We start from the raw sequence: 15,995 nt of genomic DNA on the forward strand, positions 1-15,995 counted from the left end.
GAGGGGTAAAAAAAAGTGTTCAGTAGAAACACAGGAGTTTGATATTAGTAAAGATTAGGTCAGATTTCACCACCAACAGTTTCCATAAATCATAATTCATGGCAGAATGTGAGCGTCACCTGAACGCACCATTTATCAACCTGACACGGTGGTTGCTGCGTCATGCTGAGGAAAATACTGACCTTCAAACGAAGATGGATGGAGCTGCAAGGAAACTGGACAACAACTCCACATGTTGTGAGTTCGGTTCTGTTCCGGGTTTCATTTGGAACCAGATGAGACTCAAATTTTATCTGGAGATAAAAACTCCAGTTTTCATTCTTAATATTTAGACATTTTCTGTGTAAATATTTTCACCCAGAACAGTTCTCCTTTTTATTCACCTCCGTTCATTTAGTAGAATCTCTCACTTCTTCCTCTCCTCTCTCTCTCGTCCCTTTACGGAATGAAACCCCTCCTCCCCCCGCCTCCCCTCGGCTCTGACGCGCTGTGCGTAAAAGCGCTTCAGTTGCGTTTGTGTGTCCAGAGCTGACAGAGTCGAATCCGTGGCAGCAGCAGCAGCAGCGGCGGCGGCAGCAGCGGGGATGGTTTAACTCCACAACTTCAGCCTGTCTGCGGCCGGTTCCCCCCCGCGTGGGTCGGTGGGTGAGTCCGCGCGCCCTGAGGTCCGGGACTAGGAGCCGGTGACGGACATGAAGGAGGAAACGCGCGGCGGAAGTCACACCGACTCGGACTGAGTGGGAGACTCCGGCGGCGCGTGGATTTTGGCTCATCCTGTCCTGTGATTTCTGATGGCAGCGGAGCGTGGCGTGGCTGCCCCCGGAGACACGCGGAGGTCAGTGTGCCGCGCGCGCACCACACCACGGGCTTCATGTGTTCACACACGCACACACACACACACACACACACACCCGGACACGCAGTCACACTGAGGCGCTGAAACACACACACGTGCTCAAATTTGGGCGCGCGCGCGCGTTTTCCAAGTATTTGACAGCACGCGCGTGCACGGCAGGAAAAGAACGCACGTGCGTAATGCAACTACAGGAAAAAAAATAATCTGTTTCCTGAAAGCTTCTGATGATTTTTCTTTAAATTAAATAATATATCTCCACTATTGGATAAACATTAAAGCAAAATTTTATTCTTTATTTTTTTTAAATATAATTTTGATTTAATTCCTGCCAATATGACAAAAATCTCTGTGTTTAACATCAATTAGGATTTTTTTTGTTTTGAAACATTTAATCACAAGTTTTTATTTTATTTAAATATGAAATTTGAACCAAGTCAACAACTAATTTAGTTTCTCATTTTTCTTGTATATGTTTTACTTAAATGTTGAATTTGGAGAGGTTGTAACCAAGGCAACTGCATCTGCACTTCAGATGCACTTCATTAAGTAAATAATGAAATATTTTTCATAATTTAGTTGAAAAAAGTGTTACTTAGGAATCAAAGTTTAATATTTTGTAGCTGATACAAGATGGTGAAATATGTTTTGTACAAAAATCAAGAAAACCAAATGAACTGTGTGATGCTCTTTTCAGTTACGTCATCAAATTAATAGGTTTATTACCACTGTATTTTTTCTATGTTTGTATTTTATTTCCACTTGGAAACAAGAAGTTGAGGAAGTGAAACTGTTGTTGAATCGTTGGTAGAAAGTCCCAGTCTTCATGGTTTTATTTTGTGTGCGTTTGTGCTGCAGGTTTCCTGCATGTTGGTGTCAAAGCTGCGGTTTGTGTTCAGACTTTGGGTTGTGGGCAAACAATGAGCCAGGCTGGAGCTGCTGGACTGGACCCACAGCTGATTTGCTGTTAAATGAGAGAGAAACAACAGGCTGCGATTGCCAGAGATGTTTGCTGCTGCTCTTATCCGCTCCCAGATAAGAAGAGCTGCGGTTTAATTATTAAGCCATCACTTCCAGGTGGAGCGTCGCCGGAGACACAGCGGTGCAGCGCGTCCGAGAGGCTGCGCTCCGCTCCGTCCTGCAGCTCCTTATCTCACCAGGCATCACGTCAGCGCAGGCGTAATGAGGCGCGGCGCTGATACACTCACACCTGGAGCAGCGGCTCACAGCGACCACGGTCTGCTGGGTTATTTTACAGCAGCTCCAGCTCTCTCTGGGTTTGGGTTGTAATCCCGCTGCTTGATCTGTGTGACCTAATCTGATTTGGAAATGAATCTAATAATTATAAACAACAAATCCGAGGTAATTCAGATTGGAAAGCAGAGTGAGCGCCGCTGGTTTCTGAGCAGGAAGCCATTTTTCTTTCCAGTTTTTTCTGCAGCAGCAGCTGTTTTGTTGAGGGTTTGCTTTGGAACCATTAATCTCTCAAATTTCTCATTTATTCAGTTTAATGTGAGGGATTTCTGCTGCAGCCTGCTGATGTCCTCCTGCATTGCTGTTGGGCCAGTCAGGGAAGAAATATGGAGTTTGCTGTTTCTTCCAGTCGGTTTGCAGTAATTTACATCCCCTGCATTTGGACTTGCAGTCGTCTCATGAAAAATGCCTTTAATCCCAGTTGCACTGACCTCCTGAGGCGCCGGAGGGAAGAAAAAAATCCTTGGCGCGTTTTAAAGGCTGCGTTATTTCCCCTGACGCCCCGAGCCAACAGGGCCTCTGTCGACGGAGGCATTTATCACATCCACATTACCTGGAAACAGTTTGAAATCATTCGTCAACGGGTTTGAAATGCCAAGGCCTCCGTTTCACACCTTTCTAAATCAGCAGCGTTTACAGGTTTGAATTTCCAAGTGAGTTGATTTGGACTTCAGATATTCCTGTGACTCAGTGACGATGAGAGACGCTGCAGGTTGAGCTCTGATTGCTCAAAACAGGCAACATGCAGGCGGAGGCAACATCTTCACTGGAAACAGACATGCAGCTCTTTTGTCTTTTTGTTGCTTTGTGCAGCTAAGAGATGAAAATGTTTTTCACAGAAAAAGCCTCTTGTTGAGAATGTCTCCAAATAAAGACGTCTGTTGATGTCTTGTTGTGGTTGAAAGATAAAAGTCAAGAAAAAAACATCTTACGTTTCCACTGTAATGATTTATTTTACCTTCTGGTACAGTGATGGCAGCTTCGCTAAAGATGTTGGTACAGAGATGTAATTTTGAAGTGAAGCTAGTTGTTTGAAACAGAAACGTCCTGCAGAAAATGTCTGGACACGTCCATCTGTTTAACCAGACCAAGCTTCACCTGTTGGTGTGTTTTAAACGGGCAGTGTTAAACATTTTATAGCACGATCAAGTAGCTGTTACCTTTAGTTGTAGTGAAAATGCTAATACAACTTAAAAGAAATTTAATTTTATAAATTGATGCCTTGAAATTGGGTCGCTGTCTCTTTAAGAAACTCCTGCTCTTTCATTTTGCCATTTAAAACTGTTTTCAGGAGCATTGGACTGAAAACGGTTCCGTTCAATGAACTGATTCATATGATGAGCTCAGCAGGTTTGCAGTTCCTCCAGGTGTTTGCTAATTGCTGCTGCCGCTAGTCTATAGGAGCTGAAAGATGGGCTTATTCTGGAAAATGTGGATTATTTCCCATTAGTTACCTATAAATGATCAATCAAGACAATTGTGGCTGAAAAATCCAAAATTTAATGCAGCCATAAAAGTGATTGTTCATAATTTCAGATATAAACAGTAATGTAGTTGAATCGTTTCAGATCAGTAACATCTTAATGCATGAAGTCCTTGTCTTTCTATTTTGGACCTACTTTTCAGCTACAACGGAAAATCACCTTTTAAAATGACTGAAATATATCTAACGTGACCTCAGTGCTTTCAAAACATCAAATCAATGCAGGAAGTTTATTTAATTTGACCTCCATTATTGTCTGTAACCAATGCAGGTTTATGTAATCAGAGTCCATTTCTTCTGGTCATCATCTGAGATGAAGTGAAATGAAATTAATTCATTCAGTTCAGTTTATTTATGAATTTACAGCAAATACAGTTTCTAGCTTTAAATTGAAGAATAAACTTTTCATCAACAGAAATACAAACTTAATCCAGACATACAGACTCACTGCTGATCCATACGATCCAGTTTGATCCTCAGCTGATGGAGGGCGGAGCGGGTTGGCGGGTGCAGAGCTTAATGGTGCGGCGGGAAGGAGAAGCTTGTGATGTCTGGGACTCCAGTGGAGTGAAGCTGAAACGGGGAGAAGTGCTCATGTTCACGATGCGCTGCAGCAGCAGAGAGAGTAAAAACACGACCCGCCACAGGAAGCGCAGGACAGTAATCCAGCTGAGTCGTAGTGAGGATGGGTTAGCACAGCTCATAAAATAAAAATATAAGACCTGCATCCACTCAAAACCTGAGGTTTTTAATCCTGACTTCTTATATTTGTCCAAATAATCTACATCTGCAGAAAAAACGTCACTTCAGTCTGGTTGAGTTTTAGAAAGTCCGTTTGGATTTTAAACAGTAACTTCCTGTCCAGAGAACTTGTCGTCCCAGAAAAGGCGGAGTCGTCATAGCAACCAGTGACTCAGCAAATTCTTTTGTGCTGGTGGATAAATTCCATCATGGCCGCTTAGCGACTGTGTTTAAATGTTCTGCTGTGTTTTCTTTTTATTAAAACACAGTAAAGAACTGAGAGACATGATTTATTTTTTAAACGCTTCAGCTTCAGTTTCTGCTGTTAGTTAAACTAAAACAAAGCGTGACAAGCAAGTGGCGGCTTCCTGCATCCAGGTGTTCTCCCACCCAGAGGCCCGACATGTGACGGATCAGAGAGTGACTGGTGACCGGCGCTGCCTCGGCCTGCCGGACCGCCGTCCCCCTCCGGCGCGGCACCCCGCGGTGACCGCTGCATCTGTTCACATGGTTACATAACCAGGAGAAAGCCTGCAGCGCCCCTGCTGCGCCGGGGTCCCGCAGCCGCCCCACCGTCCGCCCACCCTCCTGCTGCTACCGCGGGTTGTCAGATCCCAACACACATCCACATCCCAACGCCTGGGAAGCTGAGGCCAGGCTGCACTGAGGTTTATTTACTTATGTTCTGTTCTTTCACCACGACGTAACGGCTGAATCTGGGATACAGATGTCAGGGAGTTAAAGTCACAGGAATCAGTGTGAGGGGTTTATCACCACACAAACACACACACACACACACACACACACACACACGCCAACACGGACACAAACAGAGCGAGAGTGATCTGATGACTGCTGGCAGCTGAGCTTCATCCCCACGCGGCGGCTAGCGTTCTGCTTTAGCCCCCCCCCCCCCCCCCCCCCCCCTGCCACATCTCCATCTCCCGTCTGTCAGTGGGAGGCTCCGCCCCCTGCTCCGGGGGGCGCGTAACCCCGCGGACCCCGTCACCACCCCGTCACCACGCACGTGATCCGACGGCTGCCTCCGGGCGACAGCGGCACATATTGCCATCAAAGTCGCCGTCTAAAAGATTCTCTGGAGTTTTTTTTTTGTTTTTGTCTCATCATATGTTGAAGGTCTGGATATTTATCCTCTCAGGCTCACAACGAACACGACAAGAGAGAAAGATCAGATATGAGGATTAGTTCTCTGTAGCTGTTAGCATGGTGATGAAGAGGAGGGAGCCAGATCTGGGCTCATCTTCATCGCCCTCTTTCCTCTGGCTGTCTTCCTTTTCCTTCCTGTTTCAGTGTCCTCCAACTGTCAACACCGACTACTCGCGTCACAGGACACAAGAGTAAAAAAATACTTTTTACTATTCCCTTAAAGGAGACGTTGACACGGCGTCCGCCGGTCTCAGGGAATCGACCCAAACACCAAAGGATTCCAGTTTCTGCTGGTTCCGAACGGAGCGACTCGCCTCGGAGCAGCAGGGAAACCCAACGGTTGTCACCTGCAGTCTGACAAACTGCTTTAATCGATTAACAATCGATTCCACTACAAATATGCACAAATCTTTCAGTATCCTACAAATGTTGAAAATAACCCAAACAATTTCACAGCCGCCGTGTTTTCATTAAATCACATGTGAATAAGCTTGTTCGCATGTGATTTTTATTGAAAATCATGACAGCGACAGACAGTTAAATAAAGTTGGATATTAACTAGTTACATTTACTCAGTTGTATTTGAGTATTTTTACTACGCTGTACTTTTTACCTTTATTTGAGTAATTTTATTATGAAGTATTTCTGCTCTTACTTGAGTAAATTACTGAAAGAAGAACAAACATGTTTGAACCAAAAATTCACCAGACTGCAGTTTTTGATTCCTACGTTTTTATTGAAAGAGACTGAAAAAAATATTTTGCCTGATTTTGTTATTTTTTGTCACTTATATTAATTATTGTCATTTAAATTTCCACCTAAGGTAATATTTTGATCTGATTATGTAATTCTTAAATATTAAGTGACTATTAATTTGATCAGTTACCCAGTACTTGAGTATATTTTTTACGAAATACTTTTTACTTTTGCTTGAGTACAATTTTTGGGTTCTCTGCCCACTTCTGCAGTTACATGACATATATTTTGATAATTCAGCCAATCAGAGGAGACGTTGGCGTCTTATTTAGGCGTTGGATCGACAAGCCCCGCCTACTTGGGACCGTTTGCGACGTTTTGGGGAAATTGTAGTTGCCGATTTTACAGAAGAGCTTTCAAAAGTCAAACTCAACTTTTTCTAGGCACAAAAATAAAAACAAACCGTCATCTTAATACTACTTCCTGTTTTCTTCTTTGTAGTTTTCGCCAGTAGTAACATCCGGCTGTTGATCATGTGACTTGTGTGATTTGGAAAAAGTGTTTCCGTTGAAGCTTTACAAAATAAATCTGTTTTTATTCGTCTGAAAAAATTCTAGCACAAAACTTTTTATTGGGAAATGTGTTTTTTCAGAACATTAAGCAAATTTGTGCAATCTTATGTTTCCCGCTCCGGTCCCTGGATCGTTTGGTTCTGCGCTGCAGAGAACTCATCATTCTGCACTCCACTCTGAGAAACGACATGGCCTCAGTAATCCTCCTCTGCTCCTGTAAAGGAAGTTTGTGCTGCTGTTCACAGCAGCATCAGGAGGAGGAAGACATGAAGGCTTGTAGACGGCAGCATCAGTGATGCTAACGCCGTCACACAGCAGGAGGCCACATGTGTCTCTGCTGCTCCTGCAGCTCACCGAGCCGCTGCGAGGCTGAAACACGACAAAATGTCTCACAGTTCTGCTGCTTTCCCGTCAGTTTTCTTATTTCTGACCCTTTTTCCGTTTCCTTACAGAAAACTAAAAACAAACGCAGGGAGGGAGATTTCACAGCACTGAACTTCTGCTGGACAAGGCTCAGAGCTTGAAAATGACAGGCCTAATTTAATTAAAGGTGGACGTTCTTACTGGGAATTTGGAATATCCAGCATAAGAAACGCAACACAAAATCCAGGACCAGCAGGGGGCGCTAATGCAACAAACTGTCAAGTGTAAACATGAACGAGGAAGAGTGAGCCTTCAATTAAATTAGTCGTGCGGTGAAATACGAATATTTGTTAACTAATTAGAAGTAAAACCTCCAGGAATTTATTGTTTAGGTTTTAATAAACAAATGTTGGTTTATTTTCTACAGCAAATACATTTAAAATAAGATAAAACTGATAAGTAACTATTTGTCAGGAACTTGTTTTAACAACAATTCCTTAATATTAATGAAAAAGTTCTGCTTCTATTGGCAGATTATTTTTATTTATAACATGGGAAAAATATCTTGTTTTAAGTGAAATAATTTGTAACTTTTTCATCAATATTAAGGAATCATTGACTTAAAACAATCAGCTAAAAATGGCTGAAATGTTACTTTCAAGTTAGTTTTGTTTTATTTCAAATGCACTAAGATATTTGCACTAGAAACTGGACCAAAATTAGTTGGTGATATTTTGTATTTTTGCAGTGCAGAGTTCAGCATCAGTATTTACAACAGTTACATTTTGGCTAAAAATCTTGATGTTTTGATGTTATTATCATTGTCAGGAGCTTTAATAACATCAGTGCGGCTGAGAACGGAGCGGGCCGTCTCTGTGCCGTGCACAGCGCCGCAGCCATCCAGTGAGGCGGATTAAGTCAAAGCAGGAGCGACAGGAACGCTGCGTCTGTCTGAAGTCGGAGCGCTGATTTGGGAATTATGTTTAAACTAGGAGTTAGGAAACTGCTGAGATTGTGGAAGTGCTAAATATATCTACTTTTTTTCTTTAAATACTTAAAGATGTTGACTAATTTTAGTTCTTTGTATTTTACTGGTTTAGTGGGATTCACACTTAGAGAAAGGAGCCAAGTAGATATTTCTGAGTTTACTGGGTGAAATCCGACTGTCTGAGTGGGAAAACCATCTTTAGTGGGAGTTCTCGATACGTTCTTACTGGGAATTTGGATTTAAGAAACGCATGTTATCGTATTTTTATGTACCTTACATTGTACTTTTTTTGAATAAAAATATAAATAAAAAAAATAAGAAACGCAACACAAAATCTAGGACCAGCAGGGGGCGCTAATGAACAAGAAAGAGTGAATTATTAATTAAACAGCAGAAAACGAGGAGTAAAAGGAAAGTTTAACTAAAAAGTGAAAGATTTGAAACTAAATATGAAACTAAATCATAAGATTTTCTCAACTGGATCTTGTCAGTTTTCAGAGTTTATTTCTGCAGCTGGACAGAAAACCAAAGTACTGGAGGGAACTGGAGAAGGTTCTGGTTGCAGTGGAGTGAAGTCCTCTCAGGTTGAAGCTTTTCTTCAGGTCGTTTCATCCGAACATTTCCCAGGCGGAGCGTCGATTCAGGCGTGTCACACCTTCCTCCTCGCTGTCTCAGGTGTGACTTCAGTTTCAGGTGTTACTGGTGAGACGTTCTGGTACAGAAAGAGCTTCAACTTTCCACCAGCACATCGGAAAACATCCAGATCTCCAGTTATATAGTAAGTTTATGGTACGGGCTCCTTTTGTCTAGAAATAAAGACGATATGCCTTTAATTTTGGAAAATCATAATTTTTTCTTGCACGTTTACAACTTGTAAAACCACAGAATGTTTAAGTTTTTTCCTGTGAATGTGGGAACAATTTCAGAGTTTTTTTTGTGGAAATTTAATTTGGCTTTTTATTTGATATTCAACGACCCAAATCCTCCTTTGTACCTGGAATCAAATTTTCTTTCAAAGTTAGCAACAAAAACCTGGATTTGTTGTTAGCATATTAGCATTAGCGTTCCCATCCTGAGTGAAACTATTTCCTTTTTGTACAAACTATCGGTGGCAGAGCGGCTGGTGGCCTCTACCTGAATCAAACACCTGATCATTTTAAATGTTCTCCAAAAAGTTTTACAACACATCAGCTTACATAATGTCTGCTGGATTAGGCGTTGGGTGGTTGATTCTGCTTCACGTTTAAATGGGACAAACATGTTTGTGTTCATTGACGTGGTTTTCCTGATGCGTGGCGTGGCGTGGCGTGGCGTGGCGCGGCGTGGCGCCCGTTGGAGTGTGTTGTCAGTCAGAGCTGGAAACGAGGTGGAAGGGTTAATTAAGGTCGCGTTTAATGTCCGCCATGTCAACCAACACAAAGAGCCCAATTTATTCAGGCTGTGCAGCTTTACCTTCACTTCTGCTTCAGCCTTTTCTCATTAGTTGCTCTTGGTAATCTGTCGCCGTCTCTTTAGACGTATAAAGAGCAACAAATGCTGTCAGGAAATGGTTTCCAGCCGCAGAGAGGTCAAACCTCTAGCAGGGAACTGGGATGACTCACCGGCTCAACATTTCCACTTCATCAAAATTCTCTCCCTTTCTCATTTATGACCCACCTATCTGTTATCTTGTCCTCTCCTCCATTAATCCTTGCTGCGCCAATCTTCCCGCCCCTGCTGGATCTATCAGGGGAATTAATTAAAGCAGATTTTGTGATCCAGGTTACAGACAATTTGATCGGAGCAAAAAGCCATAAAATGCCTTGTTTGTCTCCTTATCAACAACCTATTACCGCCCAGGTTCACCCGGGTTATGCGTGCTCTATTAGCCAGATGGCCAATGGTTCTGTTGTTCCGCTGCCTTGCCTGGTAAATGTAGGTTAAATATATTTTCCTTTTTTATTGATGCTCTTAGTCCATTTGTTCAGCTCTTCCACCCTCAGGGTTCTTGGTTTTCATGTTTGTCTTCATGACACCAGTTCGCAGTGCGTTACTGGGACAGTTTTTACCCCATCAATACGTCACATAATTGAATTTGGAGAAAATAATTTGCAGTTTGGACCTGCAGCCGGTGGATCTTATACCGCCAGTGTGTCTGAATGTTTAAACATGATCTACTGGATGTTTTATGTTTGTGGTAAACTGGGAAATTACAAACACATGGCAAGAAAGGAAGGATCTGCTTGTATGTAAATCTCATGCAATAAGCAATAAACCTATTGATTGCATGATAAAATAAAACAAACTCCATAATTTCAATTTGCATGATTTATTCTTTTTTTTTTTTACCAAAAACTGGATGATAAAAGTCTCCAGTTTGGTGTTTTGGTCTCAACTGACTCGTTTTTTGAAGGACAGTTTTGTTTACAGAGACTTTATTCTTCATATTATTTGTTGTTTCTGTTGTTTGTTTGTTTATATTTGGATATTTAAAATTTCTTCCAGTTCCACTCTGCAAAAAACGAAATCTTAGTAAGATTAAATATCTTAAATTAAGGAGATTTATGCAATTTATTTCACCAAGATGTTTTTATGTTAGAATATTTTTCTTATTTTAAGTGTTTTTGTACTTAATTATCTCAGTAAGATATAAAAGCTTGATGCTAAGAAAATATAACTTATTATGAGTAAATATATACTAGAAACTAGAATATCAATATGCAGTGTTAAATGTTTATTAGAATTTAAAGTTTAATGATCTTTGAGAATAACTTCTCTCATTATTATTATTATGCCATTTTTACCATAATGCTACTTGAAAATGGTCCCAAAACTGTAATATTATGGTTTATCACAACGTCTGGGACAATTAGCTGTCCAGCTGAACGTGTTTTATTTGTTTGTTTTAATTTCTAATGACATTTGTTAGTTTTTACAGTGGATGAGGAACCTGGTGGCATGTTGAAAACCAGCCAGGTCCTGGACGGTTTGAGGGTTTTTGATTGAGACTCTGGGTTTGATACAGATTGGTTCTGATGTGTAATTCTGCTCCTGTCTTTGCGCCTCTTCATACATATTGTATAAAATCTCGTTGATCCGTTTGGACCCGGCTGAGCAGAGCTCCGGGCCGTTTACCTGCCGGCCTGTATTGACATTTACAGTGAGCAGGCTGAGTCACGGCTCCTCTCCCTCCTTCCTCCAATTAATTTCACTTCAGTCCAGCTCAGCTTTGATGCAGCGCAGCAACACGAACCGTCGGCCATGTGGCCTGCAGGGGGAGCCGCTGCTGAGGGCAGCAGAAAGCTTTAACCTGTTCAACCTCAGTTTATATCACCTGATTCGGTCCAGATCATTTTCCTTTCCCCTCTGACCCCATGGGTGAGTCTGACTGCTCTGGAGAAGAAGCTAATTTTATCCACTTGTGTTCACTTTCTGCCTGTTATTGCCTGAGCTGATGACTGAATGTGATGGTTGGGGCATAAACACAGATTTATTGATAATTTCACTTAATTACTACAACAAAGCAGACAGATGAAGCTCCTGTCTTGTGCTCAGTAAATCCCCTGAGATGCAAACTAAGGACAGAAATTAAACCTAATGATCTGCTTTTCCATCACAAATGTGTAGAAAACTTTACAGATGTTCTGATAATGTTGAAAAAAAAAACAACACAATTTTGTAATTGTGTTGTTTCCATTAAATAATAAACACAATTAAAGTCACACATGAATAAGTTATTAATAACATGCAACGCCATCTTGTTCCGGTTGTCTTCTTTGTCGTTTCTGCCAGTAGTAACATCCGGTTGTTCATCGTGTGACTCGTGTGAAATGAAAAAGTGTTTCCATTGCTTTTTTTTTTAAAGAAACCAATTTAGATGCATCTGAAAAACCACTTCAGTCTGGCGTAAAAACTTTATATTGAAAAACTCAGAATTTTCTTGTTTCCATTAAGCAAATAAATTTTGCGTAATTCCAACTTGTGCAGTTTACCAACTCTGGAAATAGAGTCCATAACTCAACCTTTGGTGTTTTTTGTAGGTTTTCATTAAGCTGGTCAGAGTTTCTCTGAGAATGAGCTGCTCCAACATGTGCAGTAAAATATTCATCTGTTAGTTTGGGATGTGAGTTAAATAATTTCCTCTGTTATCCATGAACTTCCTGTGGTTTCATGGAAGCGGCTTCCTGCTGGCGCTGTGCGCCGCGTCCTGCCGTCTGACTGACCATTCTGGGTCTTAAGTCTCCGCTCTGCTCCTGCTTAGGAAGATAAACTTTGACAATCAGTTTACTTTATAGTCAGACTATATTTATGTTCTATAAATTGAACATGAACTCCTCATCTGAGGTTTGATCTGAGCTGTTTAATAGAAACATGGCGTGCAGCTATCAGTCTGAACCTTCACCCTCCAGCTTGTCGTCTGTCTGTCCTGTAGAAGCAGGGAAAGCTTGAAGCAGTAAATCTGCTGCTTTACCGCTGACATTAAGTCTGGCAGTAGAAAGATTACTCTGCTTTTAACCTCTGAATATTTCAGCTTCTCTTTTCAGACCTTTAGAGCTAAAACCTCCCTGGGCCAGCTGAGCTGATTCATGTTCAACACGCTCCTTTTATTTATATTTCTCCCCTGCAACGGCTCTGTCCCCCTCTAATGCATTCTCTTTCTGTCTTCATTTAAATCTGCATCTCTGTCCGCTGATTTATTCACCACTCCATTTTTTTTTCACTCTCCTGTAACTTCCAGCACCTCTATTTTTGTCCCAGAGAGCAGCGAGAGGCCTGGCTGCGGCGGCGCGTGTCGCTGAGCGTCTGAAGCACCAACTGTGAGATTTAAGATGTTTTTGCTGCTTTCGCTGCTCGTCAGAGCCTGAGGTGAAACTCTCCTCATTAAGCAGCTAAATAACCTCAAGCAGATTCACTTATTTGTTCTGTACTCCTGATGTCTGGGAAAGCAACCTTATTACATGGACCTTAATTAGCTTTTGGAACAAACTTTGAAATCTTTCACCCAATCACATGATTTGTGGGTTAGAGTTAACCAACCTTAAAATATCCTGTCAAGTCTCCCGTTTTGGCCTGGAATCTACCGTATTTCATTTCTGCTTCCCGCCTTCCTCCTGTATTAGTATTGTACCGTTCTCTTCATATAATAATTTATATAACATGATAACTATCTTAAAGGAGATGCAGCATTGAGGCGGTTTGATTATCAGATGATGAACTCCTCATAAACCTTAAATCCTGATGAGCGCAGACGATTGGAGGAGTCGTTTCACCTGCAGCAGCTGCTTGTTCACCACCTGTGTGCAGAAAATCTTAAAAAGCAGAACTCGTCTTTCTCTCCCCAAAATAAATCCTGCTCTTGATGACGGCCTGCCTGAGTGAAACCCCGCCAGGCTTCTTTTACTTTTTCTGCAGAAATCGGTTATGATGGGTAAAAAGTTACTATTAAATCAAACTCCAAGTGTACAAAGATGTAATCCTAGAAACAGCATAAAAAAGATCCGTCTGATGAGATGAAGTCGACTAAAGGATCCCATAAACCTGCTGCTGCTGCACACAGGAGAAAACTGTGGAACAGATGTGATCTTCCCAGAAATAACAGCAATAAATTGAGTCCAACTCATCCAGGAAGTCCGTCAGAACGAATCCCAGAGGAAAGATGACTTTTCCACCAAGAAATGTCTTGATTAAAAATTATGACTTTTGTGAAAATATTCTGTCGACTGATGAGAGAGAGTTTTATTTTGAAGGAGCGAAAAAGCGACAAATTAAATGTTTTATTATAAGAAGCATTTCCACAGATCAGCAGAACATTTTAGAGATAAATGAAAACATTTTGCTCCTAAACTGAACACATTCAGGCCTCAAACATCCACAAAACTCCCAGGACCTCCAGATAATCCTGCCAACAGCATCCGTCTTCTGGCCGCCATCTTTGTGAGGTCACTGTCATCAGTCCATGATGAAAAATGGTTCAGATAATTCACTAACATGAGAATAAACCACCATTTAAAAAAAAGTATTTATTTTTTTAGGAAAAGCATCCATTTACTAAATGTCTGGAACTTCAAGCTGTGCCAATAAAATGTAAAAGAAAAATCGAAGTCATTTACTCAGTGGCATTAAAATGTCAGCGATCATTTCTCCTCCTGCAGCTGTTTTCTGACATTTGAATAAATTTGGCATTTGAAATCACAGATCCTGAGAAGCAGACGCCATCTGGAGCGGGACGGGATCGCATCCAGAACCTTTTCTTAGTTTCACCTGCTGGTTTTTAATTGGCCGTTCATTTAGCAGAAACAGCAGGAGGCTCAGCTGCTCCCGTTGGGCAGATCGATTATTGATCAATCGATCATTCCTTCTGGTGTTTCTGTCGGATTGGTCTTTGTTTTCATTTCCTCTGACTTTGTGTTCAGTCGTCATCCTGAAAATAACCAAAGTTATTTTTTAAAAGCTTTTCTCTTAAAGAAGCCATGGAGGATTCTGTGAGCAGGACTGTGATGCGTTTTGGAGCCGTTGTGGAATCCAGAGGCCATTTCCAGTCCTGTGTCGCTGGTTCCCAGTACAACCCTCCAACCCGTCTCTGGGCTTTGGAGGAAACTCAGATGTTTTGTTGCCTGCTGACGTCACAGAGACGTTTCATCTGGTCATCGAGGTTTTTGAAGCCGTTTGACGCCTGGAAGCATGAAAAGTTCAAACCAAATATTGACAATTTTTACTCTCAGGCATCAGACTGAACTTAAATGTTTTTTAAATATATGATTTTTGTTATTTTTATAAAGCTATCATTAATTTTTTAAAGCAATTATTTTTATAATTTTTCTAAAGATATAATTTCCTTTTTTTTAAAAAACCACCAATTTTATCATTCTTATTTTAAAGCTATTGTTTTATTTTTTTAAGGCTACTATTTTATCATTTATCCATTTTTATATATATAAAAAAAAAAGATAATTGGCACTAGCCCAGGGCGGCACGTTTTGGGCTCCACAAATATTTTTGTTTTTTAAAAAAAAGCATAACTTTGTATATTATAACTTTATTATATACTTTACTGTATTAAATCGATATGCACACATAATGCAATGTGTTTTTAATTTTTGTTGAATTTTCGTCAAGATAAAAAAAAACACTTAAGTATTTTAAATATGACCTGGTGGCCCTGTGTTTGACTCCACAGTTTCTTGGCTTCTGGTGAGACATCGACCAGAACCGACCCAGGAATTGTTACTAAAACAAACATTTCTTTTCCATTTATGATATTTTAATAAAATGTGCTGGTCAGTCTTCCAGCTGCTTCCTCTGGTCCGTTTGGAGGAATGTTGAGTCGTCGGTTGGATGTTTTAAACCTGCATCTGTTGTTACCTTCTGATGCGGTTAGGGGACCAAAACGGGCCCCACAACAGACCCAGACTGACCCTTTTCCTCCATCATGACCTAATTTGACACTTTGCTCATGAATTTTTTAACTCCAACATGTTGTGCTGCTATCATTTCCTTCGCTGTTTGAGTTTCCAGCTCTTCGTGCAGAGCGTTGGTTCCTCCGGACTAATCTGAGCTGAAGTGGATCTGTGGCCCCTGGTCCGGCGGCTCTGAATGATGCACACTGATGCGATTTCATTAAATCCTCCTAATGAGCCGCTCTCAGAGGGGATCGGTCCCGTTTCGCTGCTGCAGCTGTGATTACGCTCAGACCGCAGAGGCAGAGCAGGCTGCAGACAACGATCATCCGTCCTCCTTTGCTTTTTGTCTCGGGGCCCCTCCCAGTCGGCCCCGCTCAGATATTTCTCTCAGAGAGGTTTAACAGATTTAACAGGAGCTGACCTCTGTGCTTCTGGATTCTGCGTTCGTTCAGCGGTCGATGCTGATGGTGAGACTTCCTGCGTGAGAGCAGCGCCGGAC

At 41.5% G+C, this 15,995-nt stretch overlaps 1 protein-coding gene across 2 annotated transcripts in view; it reads left to right on the forward strand.

Moving 5' to 3' along the window:
- The first annotated feature begins 518 nt into the window (after nucleotides 1–518).
- LOC102226276 (neuropeptide Y receptor type 2-like) overlaps nucleotides 519–15,995 on the forward strand; it is a 52,828-nt gene continuing 37,351 nt past the window's right edge. For both annotated transcript variants that reach the window (XM_023345539.1, XM_005810758.3), the window contains exon 1: nucleotides 519–835. The gene's annotated coding sequence lies outside the window, so the exon portion shown is untranslated. The remainder of the gene's footprint in view (nucleotides 836–15,995) is intronic.

The sequence above is a fragment of the Xiphophorus maculatus genome, chromosome 14 (genome assembly GCF_002775205.1).
Source record: "Xiphophorus maculatus strain JP 163 A chromosome 14, X_maculatus-5.0-male, whole genome shotgun sequence".
Classification (NCBI taxonomy): domain Eukaryota; kingdom Metazoa; phylum Chordata; class Actinopteri; order Cyprinodontiformes; family Poeciliidae; genus Xiphophorus; species Xiphophorus maculatus.